The sequence below is a fragment of the Marmota flaviventris genome, chromosome 8 (assembly GCF_047511675.1).
Source record: "Marmota flaviventris isolate mMarFla1 chromosome 8, mMarFla1.hap1, whole genome shotgun sequence".
In the NCBI taxonomy this organism is placed as follows: Eukaryota; Metazoa; Chordata; class Mammalia; order Rodentia; family Sciuridae; genus Marmota; species Marmota flaviventris.
This window is the reverse complement of record NC_092505.1, coordinates 103,401,219-103,422,515: the sequence shown is the minus strand read 5'-3', so window position 1 is coordinate 103,422,515 and position 21,297 is coordinate 103,401,219. Positions and strand designations below refer to the sequence as shown.

Sequence of the window (21,297 nt, the reverse complement as noted above, 5' to 3'; positions counted from 1 at the left end):
ACAGGGTCTTGCTAAGTTTTTTTGCTTAGGGCCACACTAAATTTCTGACACTGGCCTTGAACTGGAGATCCTTCTGTCTCAGTCACCTGAGTCGCTAGGATTACAAGCATGTGCCCCATGCCCATCTTCATAATAGTCTTAATTCCTTTATTAGGTGTCCATTCCTTACTAAAATGTTTATGTTCACAATGACATCTAGTGACAGATGATGAAGTGCTATCTAAGGTATTTTAACGTCAGTGAGCATCCCATAGCCCTTTCCATAAATGACATCTTACATTCAGTGTCAGGTGGTAGTCATAATTTAGTTTCTGTTACCCATACTTGTGCAAAAATAACCATTGCCTTTCATTATGTTCTCATTAAGTATATTTGTTTACATTATTTTAACAACATATATAATATTTAATTGTCACTCAAAATGTCTTCCAAATGATTAAGTTCCAAGTTTCTTAAAATTGATGAATTATCACCAAGTTTGATGGAAAGAAAACTAAGTTTATTTGTCCTCACTGCAGTAAGAGAAAAACCCTCACATGAAATTCTTTGAACTGTCTCAGTAGGGGAGTCAGAAATGGTACACATATAAGGTTTGGGGGGAAAGCATCATCAAAAGATGAAACTAATGGGAACTAGTAAAGTGTGTTGAACATTTTTGTCATTCATGTGTTTCAAGAATTCTGGAAACAAAGTGGAAAGTCATCAATGACTTCAGCATCTCAGTTTACATGAAATAACAACAAAAAAAAAGGAAACAAGTTGTCTGATTTTTAAAAACTGATTTTAAAAATATAGTTTACCATGTTTACAGCAAGTGTATATTTTATACTACTTGGGGCATTACTACAGTTCCATATTTTATCACAAATCAAAAGCAAGTGTTTTTGTTACTTGCTACTCAAGTTATTGGCATCATCAGAAATATGTAAAAAATACTGAATCTTAGCTTCTCCTCTATACCAGGACTAATAAATAATTACTAATAACTATTAGTAATAATTTAGGAATAATTATTAATTAGTAATAATCCCATAATAAATCTGAATCTATGTTTTGACAAGATCCTCATTATTCATGTATACATTTAAGAATAACTGCCTTAAAATTCCTCGTAGAAATAGAAAAGGCAATCATGAAATTCATCTGGAAAAATAAGAGACCCAGAATAGCTAAAGCAATTTTAAGCAGGAAGACTGAAACAGGTGGTATCGCTATACCAGACCTTAAACTATACTACAGAGCAATAGTAACATAAACAGCATGGTACTGGCACCAAAACAGACTGGTAGACCAATGGTGCAGAACAGAAGACACAGAGACTAACCCACAAAATTACAACTACCTTTCATTAGACAAAGGTGCCAAAAGCATGCACTGTATAAAGGATAGCATCTTCAACAAATGGTGCGGGAAAAACTGGAAATCCATATGCAACAAGACGAAATTGAATCCCTATCTCTCACCATGCACAAAAGTTAACTCAAAATGGATCAAGGATCTAGGGATTAAACCAGAGACTGCGTGTAATAGAAGAAAAAGTAGGCCCTAATCTCCATCACGTGGGGCTAGGCACCAACTTCCTTAATAAGATGCCTATAGCACAAAAATTAAAACCAAAAATCAACAAATGGGATGGATTCAAACTAAAAAGTTTTTTCTCAGCAAAATAAATAATCTGTGAGGTGAACAGGGAGCCTACATTCTGGGAACAAATTTTTACCCCTCACACATCAGATAGATCTCTAATCTCTAGACTATATAAAGAACTCAACCAGATAAGCACCAAAAAAATAAATAATCCAATCAATAAATGGGTCAAGGACTTGAGCAGACACTTCTCAGAAGAGGATATACAATCAATCAACAAATATACAAAAAAAAATGCTCATCATCTCTAGCAATCAGAGAAATGCAAATTAAAACTATTCTAAGATACCATCTCACTCCAGTAAGAGTGGCAGCCATTATGAAGACAAACAAGAAAAAGTGCTGGTGAGGATTTGGGGGGCGGGGAAGGAACACTCATATACTGCTGGTGGGACTGCAAATTGGTGCAGCCAATTTTGAAAGCAGTATGGAGTTTCCTTGGAAAACTGGGAATGGAACCACCATTTGACTCAGCTATTCCCCTGCTCGGACTATACCCAAAGGACCTAAAAACAGCATATTACAGGGACACAGCCACATCAATATTTATAGCAGCACAATTCACAATAGTTAAACTGTGGAACCAACCTAGATGTCCTTCGGTGGATGAATGGATAAAAAAAAAAAAAAAGTGGCATGTATACACAATGGAATATTACTCAGCAATAAAAAAGAATAAGATCATGGCATTTGCAGGGAAAAGGGAAATGGATGGCATTAGAGAAGATTATGCTAAGTTAGCCAATCCCAAAAAAAACAAATGACAAATGTCTTCTCTAATATAACGGGGGTGACTCAAAAGGGGTTGGGAGGGAAAGCAAGGGAGGAAGATTAGAAGGGAGAAGGGGAATAGCATGGATGGTGAAAGGAGACTCTCATCATTATACAAAATACATGTATGAAAATGTGAATTTGGTGTCAACATACCTTATATATAATCAGAGATATGATAAATTATGTTATAATGGTGTATTAAGAATTGTAATGCAAAAATAAATTTAAAAAATTTTAAAAAAGAAACAAACAAACAAAAAGAATAACTGCCTTAAGTTACCATAAAAATAAAGCAACCCACAAGTAGAAGAAGTTGTGTTAACTTTTGTCTCTGAATTGGTGGCTTCAAAGTTACTATCAAGCACAGTATAATGTGATTTATGGCAGAAGAAATTGCCAAATCCCTTAGAAAAGAATAACTAAGTTTAAAAATCAATTAGTTAAAATGATAGATTCATGTGACAAGCATTGTTATTGCTGAATTGTGGACAAATTATCTGATAGTTTGCATCTTTGAACAGAAATGTTTAACTTCCATGAGATTCAATTGAGCAAATGAGTAGGAGTTTATTAAAGTTGAAAAGAACTAGTCTCAAAAGAAAAAGGAATATGAGAAGCTTGGGAAAATACCACAGAAGTTATAATTAAGACTTTAAAAATATATTCTGACACACTGTCAGCACTCTTAGGAAAATCATATATCTATGATTCCACACTAATGGGTGATAAAAAGATTTAGTTATTGAATTTAAAGATATTTTGGTAATATCTTACTGCTTTGTCCCATTACCATTTCCTTTATGGATTCTAGAAGTGACCAATAGATGAAAAAAAATTGTCTAAATAAGTCTAGAGCTCTCAAAGTAATACTTTGTATCAAAACTATATAGTTTGTAGTTTTTATTTCTTTTTCAAAGTTATATAAAATAGTTGCATGTTATTTTAATAATTACTGTCATTTCAAGTTGATAAAATGAAGGAGTAAATCAGCTAATCATAAAATAAAATCTTTAAATTTATTTCTGTACCCTGAAGCTACAGTAGGTATTATATTCTTCAGCAAGGCTTCAGAAAGTTCCCGAGTTGGTGAATAACAAACAAAATTTAACATGGTATTTTCTTTTTCTATATTTTCTGGTGTCATTGTGAAAAATCAACTCACCTTAAAATATTTTAAATTTCTCCTTTCTTTTTTATTATTTGAGGAAATAGTCAACCTAAATCCCAAAAGCTACAATGAGCATCTCATTCTAGTAGATCCTAAAAATCAACTTTATTAACTCTTTTATTAGTGCATCTCTGCATTGCCACATTCAAATATGAAAAAGTAAAATTATACAGCATTTAAGCAAAATATTCAATGTCATATTGCCACTGTTTTCTGAAGCTCTCTGGCTAGAAATTTAAACCTTATTTAAAAAAAAATAAGAGACAGAGAGAGAGAGAAATTTTTAAATATTTATTTTTCAGTTTTCGGTGGACACAATATCTTTATTTTATTTCCATGTGGTGCTGAGGATGGAACCCAGCACCCCACACATGCCAGGCGAGTGTGTTACCGCTTGAGCCGCATCCCCAGCCCCTGAGCTACATCTCCAGCCCCTAAACCTTTTTAACATTATCTACATTAGAGATCTCAGTTGAATACATGAGAAACCAAATAACATTAACAATAGAGTCCATAAACTTATTAGAAAACATAGCTTAAATAAAATGATGCATCTTTATGCCACTGTCACTTAGATTTAAAGTCCCAGATGATATGTCAAATTGCCAATTTGTAGGTCAAATATTCATATTCTGCATGACAGTTATCAAAGGAATGAGGATATCTAGCATTTGAACCATTTGGCCTTGGTAACAAAAACAGAATACTCATTTCCACTAAGAACTACACATTGGTCAATTCCTCAAATGTAAGAAATTGTTTTAGATGCCAATCTGCATGCAAGGTTTATTAAGTCTTGAAATCAACTTATAATTTTTTTCAAGTATGTTTTGAGCTTATGGCAAGGGATAAAGAGTATTCCAGGAAGCAGGAATAAATCACCATACAAATCAAAACTATAGCTCAGACTTCTTGTTTATAATCAGTAAGAAATTTTATTTCCTCTTCTACCCAAACCTCACTGAAATGACAGAAAATTAATGAAGAGATAATAAATACATAATTCCATTAAAAGTTTTTTGAAAAATGAGAAGTAGTATAAAAACATTTTTGAACGTCACAAATCACATGGACAGATAAATGAAATTTCATAAACCATGCTGGTTGTGTTTGGTATAGAAAATAAGAATGAATTGTCTGATATAAATGTGATTTAAAAAGACTGTATAGGGTGCAACAGAGCTCTTATAAGACTTCTTATTCTTCATATACTTTCAGGAAAATAAAACACTGGAAACACCAGTACTAAAAGCACGAATTGCATAATCTGTCTGGAAATGGATTGTATTCTGACTGTGATACTGGGTCCTCAGAGAAAATTCTCATTTTTTGTGGCATTCAGTGATTAGTGATTGCTTCCAATTATGTGAGTGTAAAAACATACCCAATCTATTTAGATAGTCACCTTCATTAAATAGAATTTTTTTCCATTAGTAGAAGAAGTCTCATAAGGAAACAGACCCATATAACTGGTAAAACATCTCTGCCATTTGTCCATATCAATAAAAGTTTATTCATTAATACAAAGCACAGAACAAGGAGAATTTTAAAGCCATTTGCCTAGATGAAAAAGAGAATCATGAGGATGAAAAAAAAAAAACTTTGAGTACTCTAATTTTTTTTTTTTGTAGTTGTACACAATAACTTTTATTTAGTTTTTTATGTGGTGCTGAGGATAGAACCCAGGGCCCTGCACATGGGAGGCAAGCGCTCTACCTCTGAGCCATAACTCAGCCCAAGTACCCCAATATTTTAATCCTACTTTCCTTACTTCCTTAGTAAAACTCTGTGTGTGTGTGTGTGTGTGTGTAGGTGTGTAAATGTGTAATTATTACATTTACTTATTTAATAAAGAAGCAGTGCTGCTTTTCAACTCTGTCAGAATATCTTCATGAAAACATGAGGCCTTTAGATTTTACAATAAAAAGTGCAGACCCTGTAATTTGTGAACTGTAAATATACTTCCAAGACTAATTAGAAGGCCCTCAAGAGGGTTATTAGAAGCAATCCCAAAGTGTGCCCTCTTGTCTCTCAAGAAAATGAGAGAAGTTTTAATATCCTCTCTTTAACTTTCTGCATAAATTGTGTGAAATTCTTTCCTGACTCTGTAATTACTCTTATGCTAACTTACATGCACATAATTTTTCATCCTTAACTGATTTTTAAATTGTTCTTTCTCTCTCCTACACTGGTAGGGAAAATAATTTTGTTGGCAGGATTATTTATATGCACTAACTATATATGTGAGATTGGCTCTAGCCATCTAGGCTACTATTTCTGGAAGCAGAACCTTTAATTTGAATCTGCTTTCAATAATATGTGTGTTTAAATGGGATATGCATATATGGAGCAGTACACTAAAACAAAACAAAAAGGCTGAATTCAAGTGCTTCAGGACATTGAAAGAGATATTTGAGGCAGGCATAAATTCTCCAAAGCTTCTAAAACATGCTTATACCTGAAAGGATGGCATTTTTCCTCAGCTAATTATATATCGAGGTTTGTCTATTTCCTGTTCCAACCATTATGTGCACCACTATTAGCGGTGAAACGTAAATGTGGAAATGAGTTTGTTAATCTGATTACAGTCTACTTTTTTAGCTCCATTTATTTCCCCCTATTTAAAATGTTTTCAACCATCAAAGTGGCAAGTCAAATTTCTTTCTTTCTGTAGTATAGATATTAATTTAATCCTGCAAATCTGTCCAAAATTTTTTGTAACATTTAATAGATTGAAAATCATGATCTGTGTTTAGAAAGCATGTAATTGCATCACTAGAGTCTATTTTAAGCCTTCTATCTAGAACATAAAGTTCCACTTCAATTATTACATAGAGGCCAATTTTACTGTGATTCTGAACATTCATGGGTCCACAGGGAAAGCTTAAGATGTGTGTATTGGTAATATGAATTTTATTGTGCTTCCTTCCTCAAGAAATAAAGATAGTAATTATTTTCTATTGAGTGTACATGCCTGTTGGATTGTCCTGCATCTCCTTCACTGTGAATGTGTCCCCGGACTAGGGGAAATATTGAGTGAAATTTCATGCATATTTATACTGCTTCATCAAGCTCCATGGGTATAAAACCAGCACAAGAAGATCATTTGAACAAAACATATACCCAGAATAGGGGTCAGTTCCTTTAAGATGACTTGTTATCCCTCTCATGACAATGGAACCCAACAGAGCCACTCTGTACTAAATACAAAGTTTGATTTCCTGATGAAAAGTGCTGTACTGGTGCCTCAAAAGTGGTCTTTTTTCTCAGACAGATTGAATATTCTGAGAAGGCAGAAGCTAGATTGTGAGACTCTTTGCTGCTGGGCCCATGTACAGTCTCTATCTCCACCATGACTATTGCATGCCAATTTAGGCATGGCCAACAACAGCAGTTCAATGTCAATAAGCTGAGCAATTTGTCAGCTTTAGTGGTTCAATGTCTCTTTCATGGTGAATGATGTAAGGTAGGCAATAATATCTAAAATGAAAAATTTCATACTTGGTACCGACGTGCAGATGTGTTTTTGCATCCTTTTCACTAGACCTCCTTTTATCTGATATTCCAGTCTTTTATTTTTCAGGGAATTTCCTACTGCCCATAATTGCAAATATGTATTGATGGTAGCATTAGAAATTATCTATTGTAAAGATTTTCAGTGAGTGCCATTCAGTCATCACTGAATGAGACTGTAATGTGTCATTACAGTTATTTTGGGTTTAGCCTTAAATATTGAGCCAATATACCCATAAACCAAGCTTGAGTTTTATTCATTCTCTATATATCCATAACTTCAAGATGGGAGAAAGATGCAAATAAGGTTGGTGAAATGAGAATATCTGCTATATGTTCATGGAGTTTATTTATTCATTCTAGTTTTGCTCAGACCAAATTCTCAATGCACCCTTTCTGTCCTATAGTGAATTGTTCCTGAATATACCAAATTTGATTACTTCATAGGTTTAATTTGTAACTGATCAAATTGCGCATCTGCCTATCTGCTTATTTATAAATTTAAATCTATTTTCAACCTGTAAATCATAAGAGAAGATATGGACAGAACTCGAAGGATATCTGTTGTCTTCAAGAAAGTGGCTTCCACAGGGTCTTTCATGGGAGCAGTTCTAGTTCTTTATTGGGAAAAAGAGGCTCCTTTGAACAATCTGAAGACTTAGTGACTAGACTGAACATTCAAAGCATTTCAATAGTCTTTGTGACTCTATGATCCTAATAGTAATAAGTTCTGAATCTCTGCCCCTCAGTTGATCCTACTTCACATGGTAACAGATTAAAAAAAAAAAAAAAAAAGACTTTTTGTAAGGTGCAATGAAGGCTCCAAAACTTGCCATTTCCAGTTTATCATCATCTCTTTTTGGATGTCAGACTAGCTAATTCCATTATCCTTGTATGTATTGTTTCTCCTGAGCTTTTCGAAGACTTAATTCATCAACACACTACACAGTGTACCTTTGAATACTATCTTCATTATTATTCCCCAGAGTGCCCATGACTTCACTTTTTAAAGTGGAGGCAGATCTAGTGGGCTCACAACTAGATGCTATCAGATAGCAACCCTCCTGGGGAGAATTCCTCTTTGGAAAGGAGACAATAGCAAGTTACTTTCAGAACTGTAACAATTTACAAATTATAAACTCTCTGTATGCTCCCTATAATATTATGAAATATATATTGTGAAAATATATTTATTGGGCATTCAATATATTTTGTGAACACCAACTATGTGAAAATTGTGGAATGCATGATCTCCAATATCAAGTAATTTATTCTTGAAATAGAACTTGTGTTATGAACAAGTAATTATCACTAAGTAAATTGCTTATGGCAAATTTCACAGGAGACAAGAAACCTATGTTAGGGAAGGTTGTTTGGAGGTCAAATTTACTTGAGAAAAACTGGAAAATGTCAATGTAAAACTGCCATTCAAGCTTGAATCTCAAATGACAGTAAAATTAGGGAAAATTTAAAATCATGAGAATACAGAGAAGGTGCAGGTGTTTCCATGGAAAGAGATTGAGCTCTTTAGTTGGATGAATTATACATAGTACAAAGAGTTTTGTACCAGTCTAGGCTGTGGCCAACTGTGCGGCGTCTTAATGATGAATCTCAGATGAGCACCAAGCAGGTGTAGCTATGGGGCTTCATTTTTGGCCCATGTACAGTCACTTCTCTAATCATTCTAGTTACTGAAATTTCCTGATTTTATTAAGAGTTACCAAAGCTTCATCACAGTGGATTCCATGAAAGGCATAGTGTTATTTGCAAATTTTAAGCTCTTGCACACATCTGCAAAAGTTAATAATATTATAGCAACAGCAGTAAATCTATCTTCGTACAAATAGCTTCATTCATTTGATGGAGTACCCCCTTCAAAAAAGTTGGCAAAGCAAAGCTGATAATTAGTTCTTTCTTGTTATTTGTCTCAAGATATCACTAATGAAACCTAAAACAAAATCAGGATAATGGGAAAGAAAAAGCAATGACAAATTTTTTAAAATCCTATGGCAGTATAAACAACAAGCATTTGCATAAAACACAGTGTGCGAAGTGGGGAAGACAGTGTGGTTTAAAATCAAGCAGTTCGTCATAAGACTAGGAATGAAACAAAGCAGCAAATGCAACCCATTACTTGGATCTGTAGATTTGAACTTGTTTAGTTTTATACAGTTGGTGAGATAAAAATATGCAGTGAGGCTGGGCTGTAGATAAATGGTAGGCTGCACACAAAGCTCCAGGTTCAATTTCCATAAAGAAAAGTGAAAACAAAAAACAATGCGGTAGCCTGGCATGATGGTGCACACCTGTAATTCCAGCAGGTCCTGAGGCTGAGGAAAAAAAGATCACGAGTTTAAAGCCAGCCTCAGCGAAAAGCGAGGCACTAGGCAACTCAGTGAGACCCTGTCTCTAAATAAAATACAAAATAGGGCTGGGGATGTGGCTCAGTGGTTGAGTGTCCCTGAGTTCAATCCCTGATCCCCCAAAACAAAAACAAAAATAAAAACAAAACAGCAGTGATGATTATATATTGAATATATATATTTACTCATTGAAAAAAATATTTTTAGCTTTTTTATCCCAACAGGGATTATGAAAAATTCAGTAAAAATATCCAAACACACATAAAGTAAGAGTGCATAAATAGATTACAGCACCCAACTTAATGTTTAGAGTTTGATTTTCAAAGGAGTTGATTAGAATTTCTTAGCTAAAAGATGTGTTTACTTGTATTGAACTTGATACTGTGCATAATGATTTATTTGGAGTAGTGTACATCACTGTTTCAGCTTACATTTCTGTGTCACAATATGAAAGAGTTTCCTATTATGATATTAGTATAATTCTTAAAGATACACACAAACACACACTTTTGTTCAAATTGAAAGTACTGGACATTTTCAATGTTTAAAAAATATGATATATGAACAGTACAACAAGTTTCAGCAACAATAAAAATTCCCCTTAACAGTGGTGATGCCTAAGCAAATTGTTTAGTTGGTTATAACTTCTTTGAATGGAAGAATAAATTTTGACTTTTATTTGAAAGAAAAAGACTCTTACAAAAATGGATATTCAAGCTGTAAATTTTGAATGCACTTATTATCTAAGTATTTATAAGAATTTTTGTCTTGGGTTTTTTATAGTAACTATGTGAATATTAAGGAATTAAGGATTTTTTTATCAAACCCATTCATTTTTCAAATACACCTGTACCATTTGGGTTTCCGAATCACAATTAAGTACTTGTAATTATTATAAAGACAGGGTGATTTCTGGTTCTTTCCTTAGATGAAAGGAGAGACAATTAATTGAAAAGCATATATTTATAAACAAGGAATTTCAAAATTTGTTGATTAAAAAAAGATAGAAGTAACAAATACTATCAATATAATTTTCCTATTCATTTTTCATGTGTTTCTTCCTTATTCTCCACATTCTTTTTTCTACTTAAGTGAGATTTTAAATACTAAAAGAAAACCCTTTGGGGAAATACACATTGGTTTTATTTTAATGTATAATTTCCAGATGTTCACTAATGTAAAATAGCAATGGGATGAACTTAGATTAATCTCAACAATAAAAACAAGAAAATAAAAGGCACAAAAAAATCCCAGTTTCTCTATAATATTCTATTGGCTCCATTTTCAAATGAAAGTAACTTATCAGATAGAATTTAAGTACTTTAATTTTGTTATTGATACTCAATCCTTCTCCATGTGACTTCTTCTGCTGCTTTAGACAGACACATTTAGTCAAGGAGATTTGTGGTTGCTATCTTTTAATTTATTTTATTTTATATTTTACATTTTACAATCATTTATTGTGCTGAGAAAGCAGCAAGTAATAATTCCTTTGGGTTTTTTTTGGTTTGTATTTGTTCTCATGAAATACCTTACTATGAATTTGACTGTTTCCATGTGATGTTATGTTCATTTTCATCACCAAGACTATGTCTCAGGAACGCAGTGAGCAGAGCCATCCAAGGATATATTTGCTCATTTTTACTCACTAATATCATGTCAAAACCCACTGGTCATCTCTTGGGTGACAACAAATCAATAAAAGTACACATGAAAGAGGCCAAACAAGTGTCCTTGATTAAGAAACAAACATTTAGTATTAAGACTACCAGGACAAAAATATTTGCAAAGAATCATCAAAAGGTATTTGCAGAACACCTAGTATATTGGCTTTAAAACTACGTGACTATTCATACCAGATGAGGAAACGCACCCTGAGAATTCTGAAACCAATGGTACCAAGTGAGTGAAAATCTTTGGTACTACATAAGTGAAACTCAGAAAATGAATAAAATAAAAAGCTTGTTAAAATAGAGCACTACAAAGTAATGTAAAAGTAGGCTATGGCATCAACAGTCATGTCAAGCTGAAGTTCAGAAAATTATTTTTTACCAAATAAATGCCATGATTATAAGAAAACTATAGTCTTACTAAAAAATGAAACTGCTAAAAAAAACTAAAATCAAATCTTTTTCCTCCATTTTACAATTGGTATAATTTTATTTTCAGATTTCTGAGTTATAAAGGAGCAAAATATGGAAATACTTAAAGACTATCTCTGTGTATGGATTTCTTAACCTCACTTCTATGGACTAATTGGGTCTCTTTGTTATGAGAGGTTATTCTGTGCACTGTAAAATGTTTAGCAGCATTCCTGTCTTCTATCAAGAGAGGCCAGAGACAACCATCAGTTTTAACATTAAAAATGTCCCAGTCATGGCCAAATGTCCCCCAGGAGCTCAAAACCATCTTGTAGAGAACCATTGATCTGGATGAATAGTTTTTAACAGGAAAAGTGTGTGTGTGTGTGTGTGTGTGTGTGTGTGTGTTGTGTTGGGGGATGTACTGGGGATTGAACTCAGGGGCACTCAACCACTGAGCCACATCCCCACCCCTATTTTGTATTTTATTTAGTTGCTTAGGACCTCACTTTCATTGAGTCTGGCTTTGAAATCACAGGCCTCCTAAACCACTGAGATTTTACAGGTGTGCCCCACAGTGCGAGGCTAAAGTCTGTTTCTTATAGTGAGGGGAAAGAAACAGTTGTTGGCATCCAGATTAAAAATATAACAGTCTTTATTTGCAATTCATAAAATGCTCTCATTTCAAATATTTGGCTTTGTTTATCTTCTCTACTATAGAATGCTATACCAAAACTCTAGTTATAATATGTTGCTAAAATAAACACGATTAATTTTTTTTACAGTATTTATATGTAGGTGTTAGTGACATTAATTTTTTTCTTATTTTTGTTTTTTTTATCAACAATATGTTAAAAGTCAAATATATATAAATAATTGGGAAAACTTCTGCATTACTTAAGTCCTTGAATTAAAATTTTAAAAAGCAAAACGCAAGTTTGTTATTCTGGTATGAACATATTAGCATGGACCACAGCAATAAAACATGCCTAAGGTATTTTGTCAAGTTGCTCTTCCTGAAATCAGAATTAATGGACTGTTCAGAATAATTCATTGATTCAAGAAAAATGAATTAAATGCCAACTATGTTCCAGATATTGTTATGGTACCAGGAAGAAAATAACCTTTTAACTGTAGTGGAACTTAATATTTTTATGGAAGGGAATTTGAGGAGACAGAAAATAAATAAATTTTTGAAAATATATTTAAAATATGTTTGTCTAACAAGATACCTTCATAATTTATGAAGTAAATGAAACATATAACTGACATAGGGAGTGTCTTCAAGGAGTTTGAGTAGTAATGCCTTAGCTAGAGTGCTCAGAAGAGCCTTTAAGTACAGGTGACATTTGAGCCAAGAGATAAATGATGAGAAGCAGAACTGTGAAGAATAAATATTTGACCCAGAGGAGTGGCAACAAGCAAAGTAACAGAGACTCACAAAATGTGGCATATTTCGATGATGGAAAGCCCTCTAGTAAGGCTGAATCTTTTTTTTTTTTTTTCCTTTTTTGTGGTGCTGGGGATTGAACCCATAGCCTTGTATATGCAAAGTAAGCACTCTACCAACTGAGCTGTTTCCCCAATTCATAAGGCTAAATCTTAAGGCAGAAGTGTTGGGACATAGATTTTTTCATAATTTCCTTAAAATAGTTATCTTTTATCTTAAATATTTATTTTTTAGTTGTAGGTGGACACAATATCTTCATTTCATTTTTATGGGGTGCTGAGGTTTGAACCCAGTGCCTCACATGTGCTAGAGGAGCGCTCTCTACCACTGAGTCATAACCCCAGCTCCTAAAATAGTTATCTTAAATAGCTCATGTATTCCATCTTAAATGATACTATCCTTTTAATTTATTAAGAATTTCCTTTTGGGGAGCATAGATATACTTTCAATCTTCACTCTGAATTTCATAGAAATTACCAAACCATATCATATCCTTCTGAACTCATTTATTTCAACTTGCTGAAATGTGATCAAACCAAATGAAGTGCTTTCTCTCTAGAAATTTGTTTTGACATTTTATGAATCTGATATTTCTATCTTCTTCCTCTATCTAAATTCTTTCTCCATTTTTAGTTCTTTCCTAAAATCTATTTTATACCCTGTCTTGGTTGCTATCTCTTAGGGTTTAAATGCCAGTTCTGATGTGCTTGGTATAACAATCCCTAATTGTCCACTGTGGAAAATATCCAATCCACACTTAGATTCAAAGATGTAATATATTTAGCTTCTTTGTTCTCCTAACATCTGTCACCATGGAAATGATCTAAAATCATTAAAGTTGAAAAAACTTGCTTAAATCCAGACATAATAGACTATAAAAACTATATCACTCCCTTTTAGGATCCCTTGTAGTAAGGTGCTCATTTACACATTAATATTTATTGATGTCAGAGCCTGCTATAACTTTTTGGAATGTACCTTTTAATGAAGCAGAGGAAAAAAAATAATAAGATTGCCTTCATCCACTTATATTTTTGAGAAATGAAACAGATTAAAAACTACAAATTTGGAGGGTCATGGGCCAGGGAAATGGAGGCTTCAGGAGAGAGCGAGGCTTCAGGGGGTGGAAATAGCACAGAGGAAGCATTTATGAGCTTTTACAGTGAGGTGAAACAATTAGTGAAGAGAGATTCAGTTCTGATATCCAAAAACCAGATTGAAAGATTGACCCACCCTGGTTCCTCTTATTCAACATGAACCCATTTGAGGTTCTTCAGATAGACCTGGAAGTAACAGATGAAAACATAAAAAAGAGGTTTTGGCAGTTGTCCATATTAGTGCATCCTAGCAAAAATCAAGGTGAGGCTGATAGAGCACAAAAGGTGCTGTGGACAAAGCATACAAGTTATTCCTGGATCAGGAACAAAAGAAGACCCTGGAGTTAACTCAGACAGGAAAAGAATATGTGGAATACACTGTGAAAGAGCAGGGGGAAAAGCAATTAAAGAAGGAAGGAAAACCTGGAAATGTAGAGGAAGATGATCCTGAGCTATTCAAACAAGCAGTTTATAAACAGACCATGAAACTCTTTGCTGAGCTGGAAGTTAAAAGAAAAGAGAGAGAGGCCAAAGAAATGCACAAAAGGAAACAACAAAGGGAAGAGGAGATTGAGGCTCAAGAAAAAGTCAAATGAGAAAGGGAGTGGCAGAAGAACTTTGAGGAAAGTTGAGATGGTCGGATGGACAGCTGGCAAAACTTCCAAGCAAATATAAAGGGGAAGAAAGAGAAGAAAAATTGGATCTTCTTGAGACCACCGAAAGTAAAAATGGACCAGCGTGAGTGACCCTCCCTGGGTCACAGCTACAGAAGCTTCCCCCAGCTCTCTCCTTCCTGCTCTAAAGGACTCATTCTTTTCCTCCTACCTCCATCCCAACATAGAGTAGTTTTGCTTTTTAGTCTATTTTGTTTTTAATACAATTGAATATCGATCAGAGTAATTCTTTTGTAAATTGAAATGAGAGGCTCTGTTTAAAAAAGACTCCCCCCACCCATTACCCTTAGAACAACCAAGATTGGGAGGTGCCTCCATTGGTGCTGCCTTCTTTCCCACAGCCTGTAACTTAATGCTTTGTACTTCAATGAATTGTGAAGTTCAGAAACTCCATGCATAGTTTGTGGAAATCATCTAATAAAACATATTGCTTACAGTGGTGTTGCTGAGACTTCAGAGACAAGACTGGGCTGCATTAGGAAGCCCCTTTGCTTCAGTTGTTTCTGGGTGTGCCATCTTTTGAAGCCCCAAATCAGAAAAGGAAGGCAGTGTGGGCATACAGAGCAGTCACTTGATGCCCTGAAGTCCTCTGGTATTTGGCATGTGCCCTTCTGTCTGACTGACCAATCACTGTGGCATGAAGGGCTGAGCCCCTTTCAAACCTGTTCCAAAGAGCTAGTCATCTTCCTTCCAGTACCATTGTGTCCTAGCCTGTCTGCATTTGTTAGTGGTAATATTCTTTATGTATGATAAATTTTATACCCACCCCCCAAAAAAATACAAATATGATAAATAGCTAAATTATATACCATCTTAGAATGTAATAAGAGCTATGAAAAAATTAAAATTAAGCTCATTGAAGGTTTATGAGAATATATGTATTTGCTGTGTACTAAAATTGCAAAAACTATCAGGCTATGCCTATTGCAAATGATGATATTTGAGTCAACACTTCAAAAGAATATAACCTCTTTTATTTAACTCATATTGAAGTAACCAGACAACTGATCAGTGAAATTATAATTCAATATACTCAGCCAGTAGAAAATGTGTATCTGGAAGGCAGACATAAATAAGAGAATTTGCAGTTACTTTAAATGTAAGTTATAAATTCCATTTTTGCAATCATCTTTTTCTTCACCTGTTAGAAAATTATACCTTTTGTTTCCTTGATCTTAGATTGTGTCTCTTGCTAGAAAAATTTAAAGTTCATGGATCTCATTTCTGGAGAATGAGCACTTTGTACTAAAACAAATTGCTCTAGTTGCCTAGATTCTTCCAATAAATTAAGAATAGGAGTTTAAGCCAAATAAACAAAGGGAAATTAAGTTCATAAGAGAAATTTCACACATATAAGTCTATTGAACAATTATAAATTTTATATATAATAGTTTAATCAGAATATTGGGCTTCATTTCAACATCAGGTGATATCAATAGCTGGAGAGAATTGAATAATTTAATTGTATTTAGTAGTATTTTTTTTGCAATGTAGCATGTGACTTCTCAAATTAAATTTAAATGTTCTAATTCACAGCCAGGGGTGATGGATGGCACATGCCTGTAATCTTGACTACTTGGAAGTCTGAGGCAGGAGGATGGCAAGTTCAAAGCCAGCCTGGGCAACAAAGTAAAGCCTTGTCTCAAAATAAAATTTTAATAAGGGATGAAGATGTGGGGATATAGTATAGTGGTAGAATGCTACTGGTTTCAAACTCCACTGGAAAAAAAAATCTAATATACAAGTTAAATTGAATTTTAAATTAATAATCTGATCCTCTTTGTCTGAATTGTGTGAGAATAAGGCAATCCAACTGATACTGTATGTATGAGTGATGAGATCAAATAGGAACATTTTATTATAGTAAAGATCAAAAGATTAATTCTTTATTTTGTGAATTGCTTTGCTGAGTAATTAATATTGCTTGTGTTATACACAATTGTTATTACACTTTATGTGAGTCTCAGTGTAAACTTTCATGACTAGAGTTACTTCCTTAATGATTTGTTAATCATTATTATTATTTATTAATTAATTTTTGTTGTTGTTGTTTGGTACTGGGGATTGAATCTAGGGTCACTTAACCACTGAGTTAATATCTCCACCCACCCTTTTATTTTTATTTTTTATTTTTGCAAAGTTGCTTAGGGTCTCACTAAGTTGCTGATACTGGCTTTGAACTCGAGATCCTCCTGCCTCAGCTTCCTGGTACTGTGCCTGAGATTGCAGGCATGTACTGCCCATTAATTTTTAAAACAATTCTATTTGTCAGTTTCAAGAGCTTTTATAATACATTCTGCAGGTTCAGTTCACATTTGTTTCCTGAGTTAGAGCAGAAAGTACCAAATGGCTAAGTAATTTCAGAAATGGAAAAAATTACCAAAAATTGGAAATGTTACAATTTATTTCAATCATATTATATTAGTCAAAAATATATACAGGTTAAAAAATATACTAACATTTGGAAATGATAACTTGCAATCATATTTCAATGTGGCAAGCAGGAACATATTTTAATAATCTTCTAATTAACATTATTATTTTTAAAATTTCCCCAAGATTTTTGAGATAATATAATGAATAATCTTTACAAAAATGTAGGTTGTGGTTTATTTTAGGCTTGTCAACCATTGTTGATTTATTATAATATTAATAAAAATAAGTTGAGATATTTTAGGTTTTTAAATGATGTCTTTAACAAATAGCATGACAACTTTATTCTATTCTCAATGTCCTTGAATATCCACTCTTTCTTTGGCTATACAACACATGAAATGATACTACCTATGAAAAACTATGTCATTCCTTAGAACATTTATATAAAAATTTTAAAGTTATATATCTCAATAAACTCTATGATTTGTAAGAAAGCTCATGAAAATTGAAGTTAGAAAACTTGAACCAAGAGCCTTGTTGGATTTAATATAATATATATATATAATATATATATTATATATATATAATATATATAAATATATATATATTATATATATATAATATATATATATATTATAATTTACATATGTAGTTACATATACATATGCACACACACGCATTTCTTTTTACACAGAAAATGATGGTTTACCAATGGTCTTTTCTAATTGAAGCTAGTCAAATTGAAACTAAAGCTCATATGGAAAAAAAAAATGTGCAAGTACAGTTGGGCATACACTGAAAGGGTAAAGATATAAGGAAGTCAATAGCTTTTCCAGATATTACATCATACCATAGAGACTCTAATTAAAATAATGTGTCATTGGCACACATACAGTGTAGTGAATCCAGAATATACTGACTCATATGTAGGCATGTAATATATCATAAATAATCATATAAGAACTATACACATACATGATTAATACTGTTCAATTACTTTATTGTAATTTAATATGTATTATATTACCTTTGCAAAAATAAATGCAAAGATTTTTTTTCCAGACATCTGGATAGCTATTTAGAGAAAAATGGATAAGTGCCTCTTATGTTCACTAGCCTTTTTATTTTCTATTTTAATTCACTGACCCTGTCATTTGCTGTCTTCTATAATAATGAATTTTTCTTAACTTTCTTTAGTTTTCCATTGGTCATTATGGATAGTACTCAACTTCACTTTTGTTTCTAAACAACATTATTCTGTTTAAAATTTTGACCCAATTTTAAGATACATTTCAGAAATGGTCAGCTAATATGTTATAAACCAGGCAAAAACAACTAATAATATCCAAATAGAAATACCACATATTTAATCAGTGCTCAACAGTGAACATTGTATTTAGGGATATTTTATTAATTATATGGAAAATGATAAGTTTTATGCAATCTAATTGAAATTGTGCACTATTTCAAAGTTGCAGTGTAATTTAAAAATTGAAAAGCTGTAAGTTTCAAATAAATTTTAAGCAATACATTTGTAAAACTGATTGTGCCCTTGACATTCATCTCTCTTTGCTAAGGTTTATTTCTCATGTTCTTTTTCTGTATAGCTTATCCTAAAAGAAATATTAATGTCCATAGAGTTTGAATAAGAGCTTACCATGTCATGAATTCTGTTTGGTTTGCATTAGACAGTCAGGTTTCTACATTGTGCTTCTGTTTGTTTGAACCATATTATTAACAATACTGTCCTAACAGTGCTACAATGATTCTATTATTTAGGAATAAAAGAGAAATAAGAAACTCTACAATATCAAGACAGCCTCACATCATTCCTTCCTGAAATACTAACACCATACTCCATTTTTATTCATTGCTGAAGATTAGAAATAGGAAATTAAAAGAATAAGATTTACATTATATGTGGAAAAGTTGTAGAAAAATATCACTGAAAGCCATCATTAACATATAAGGATATATTTTTGTTGAAGACACTAACTTGGAGCAGTTTGGCTTTTTCTGCTAATTTTAATTACTGCCTTTGTGAGCTCCTTTATAACTGCCAAATTTTCAAGTAATGATGTGTTCTGTGATGGCAGTCATCAGGTTGTCATTCATTTTGTGAAGTTTAAACTAATTGGCAGTGCTTTCAAGAGCGGCTTGTGAAAAAAAATTTCTTTAGATAGATGTGTTAGCAGTGGGGCGGGGGGGAGCCTCAAACTGTCCAGCAAACAGATGGTTCAATATAAATAAAATAAATTGCATGTTTACCAAGCTGCATGCATTGCCCTGCCATGTGAATGAAGAAAACATTAGAAAATGCTTTTTAAGTATCCAAGGCTTAAAGTTATGAATACTGAACATAATTTTAACAAATAAATAAAATAACTATGGATCTTTATAAAAATAGGACAAGTATGTAGACAATTTGCTATGAGAATCGTATGAATGTCATGTAGATATCAGAAAGTTCTGGAAGTTTATATAGTTCCCAGTACTTCACATAGGTCCATCAGATGCATATCCCAGGCCCGTAAGTGTAAGTGACGCAAGATAGTTACTGATTGTTCAATTAATTGTACTATTCTTCCAGGAACAAGAAGAGATAGTGCAGTTATTTATAAGGAAGAATCAGGGCCAGGAGATACCTGCGCTCACATGTGTTCCTCCTCTTACCTGTGTCCCAATTGCCTACAGTAAGCTCCATTTACTGATCAAAATTCCATCCACTGAGAAACTTTTTTTTTTTTTTTTTTTTATGTGAAACTTAAGGAAAACATTACCGGACCATTCACTGGTGGTGGTTCTCCAAGTGAGGTCTCATTCATAGTATCATTAACTCGGATTAGAAATGCAAATTACTGAGCTTCAACCTAAGTTTTTAGTGTTATAACTCTGGGAGTGGGCCCAGTATCTGTTCTTTAATAAGCTCTTTGGATTATGGTGATACAAGCTGAATTTTAAAAATCATTGTCCTACAACAAAATCAAAGTCAACAACGAAATTTAAAATTCTTCTAGAAAGTAATGAACAGAACACTGCATAAAACTTTGAGCACTTAAATCTGTACCAAGAGGAAAGTATATGTGCTCAACTCGTTTTTTATTTTTTTTAGGCTCAGTTTCTTAAAAGGCTTATATTTGCTATTTTATAATTATAATTTATATTTTAAATATTTAAGAAAACATAAATTCTTATAAAAAGAATCATATCCCCAAATATTCTTAGAAATATAGCAAATGTTTGTGTTAATATGCGTAACAGGATATACACATTTACACATGTACACACATATTTACATGTGTATGTATCCACACATGCATGTACATATGTGTATTTCACATTTAATCTGAAAATAAATCAAGCTTGGTTATTAATACATAAATAAATATAAAGAATGCTATTTGTTAAAATGGAGTTTATGTAGGCACAAGATACATAATGTAAATAGAACTCAATTTTAATTCCACAAATGCTATTTTTTCTATACCTTTTCCTCCTAATTAAACATTGCATTAAATTATAATTTATGGTCTCAGATTTCCTGAGAACAAGTCACCTGTTAGAGTCTATAAACAAGTCTGGATGGTGCCTGGCATTTTGCCAGAGGGAGTGGTTTGTGAAGTAATGCCAGCGAGCCATTAAGTGTGGAGATTTCTTATTGGTTGACTGCTGATTCTAGTTTATGCTAATTAAAATAAGTTGTGTGGAATGTATAAATATTCCTCCGGTCCTACAATAAATGGCTCCCACTCCTGCTGTATTGATCTACACAAGTCGTTCCTCACCCCCCAGTTATTCTGCTGCAGCCGGACTGCGGCAGTCACCTATCATCTATCTTTCAGAATAATCTAGGCATTATCAGAGTATGGGTAATTCAAGAAAATGAATCTAAGATAATCTTTACTCAAGTTTTAACTTGAATGTTAAAATGTTGAACATTTTTTGATGTTGAATTTTTCAAATGTCGAAAAAATCTGGTTACAAAATATGCACTTTTTGTGTCCAGGAGAACGTGCAGTGTTACCAAATATATTTTCCTTGGCAGTTGTTGTCTATTTAAATAATAGTTGCTCTCTATATGGTCTGCTTTTGAGGTGCAATGTGTCAGAAGGCTGGCTTGTGAGACTAGACATTATCTGTACACGAATAACTTT

At 33.1% G+C, this 21,297-nt stretch overlaps 1 pseudogene; it reads left to right on the top strand.

The window, feature by feature from the left end:
• The first annotated feature begins 14,085 nt into the window (after positions 1-14,085).
• On the top strand, positions 14,086-14,839 carry LOC114106390 (dnaJ homolog subfamily C member 8 pseudogene; annotated as a pseudogene).
• The last annotated feature ends 6,458 nt before the right edge of the window (positions 14,840-21,297 follow it).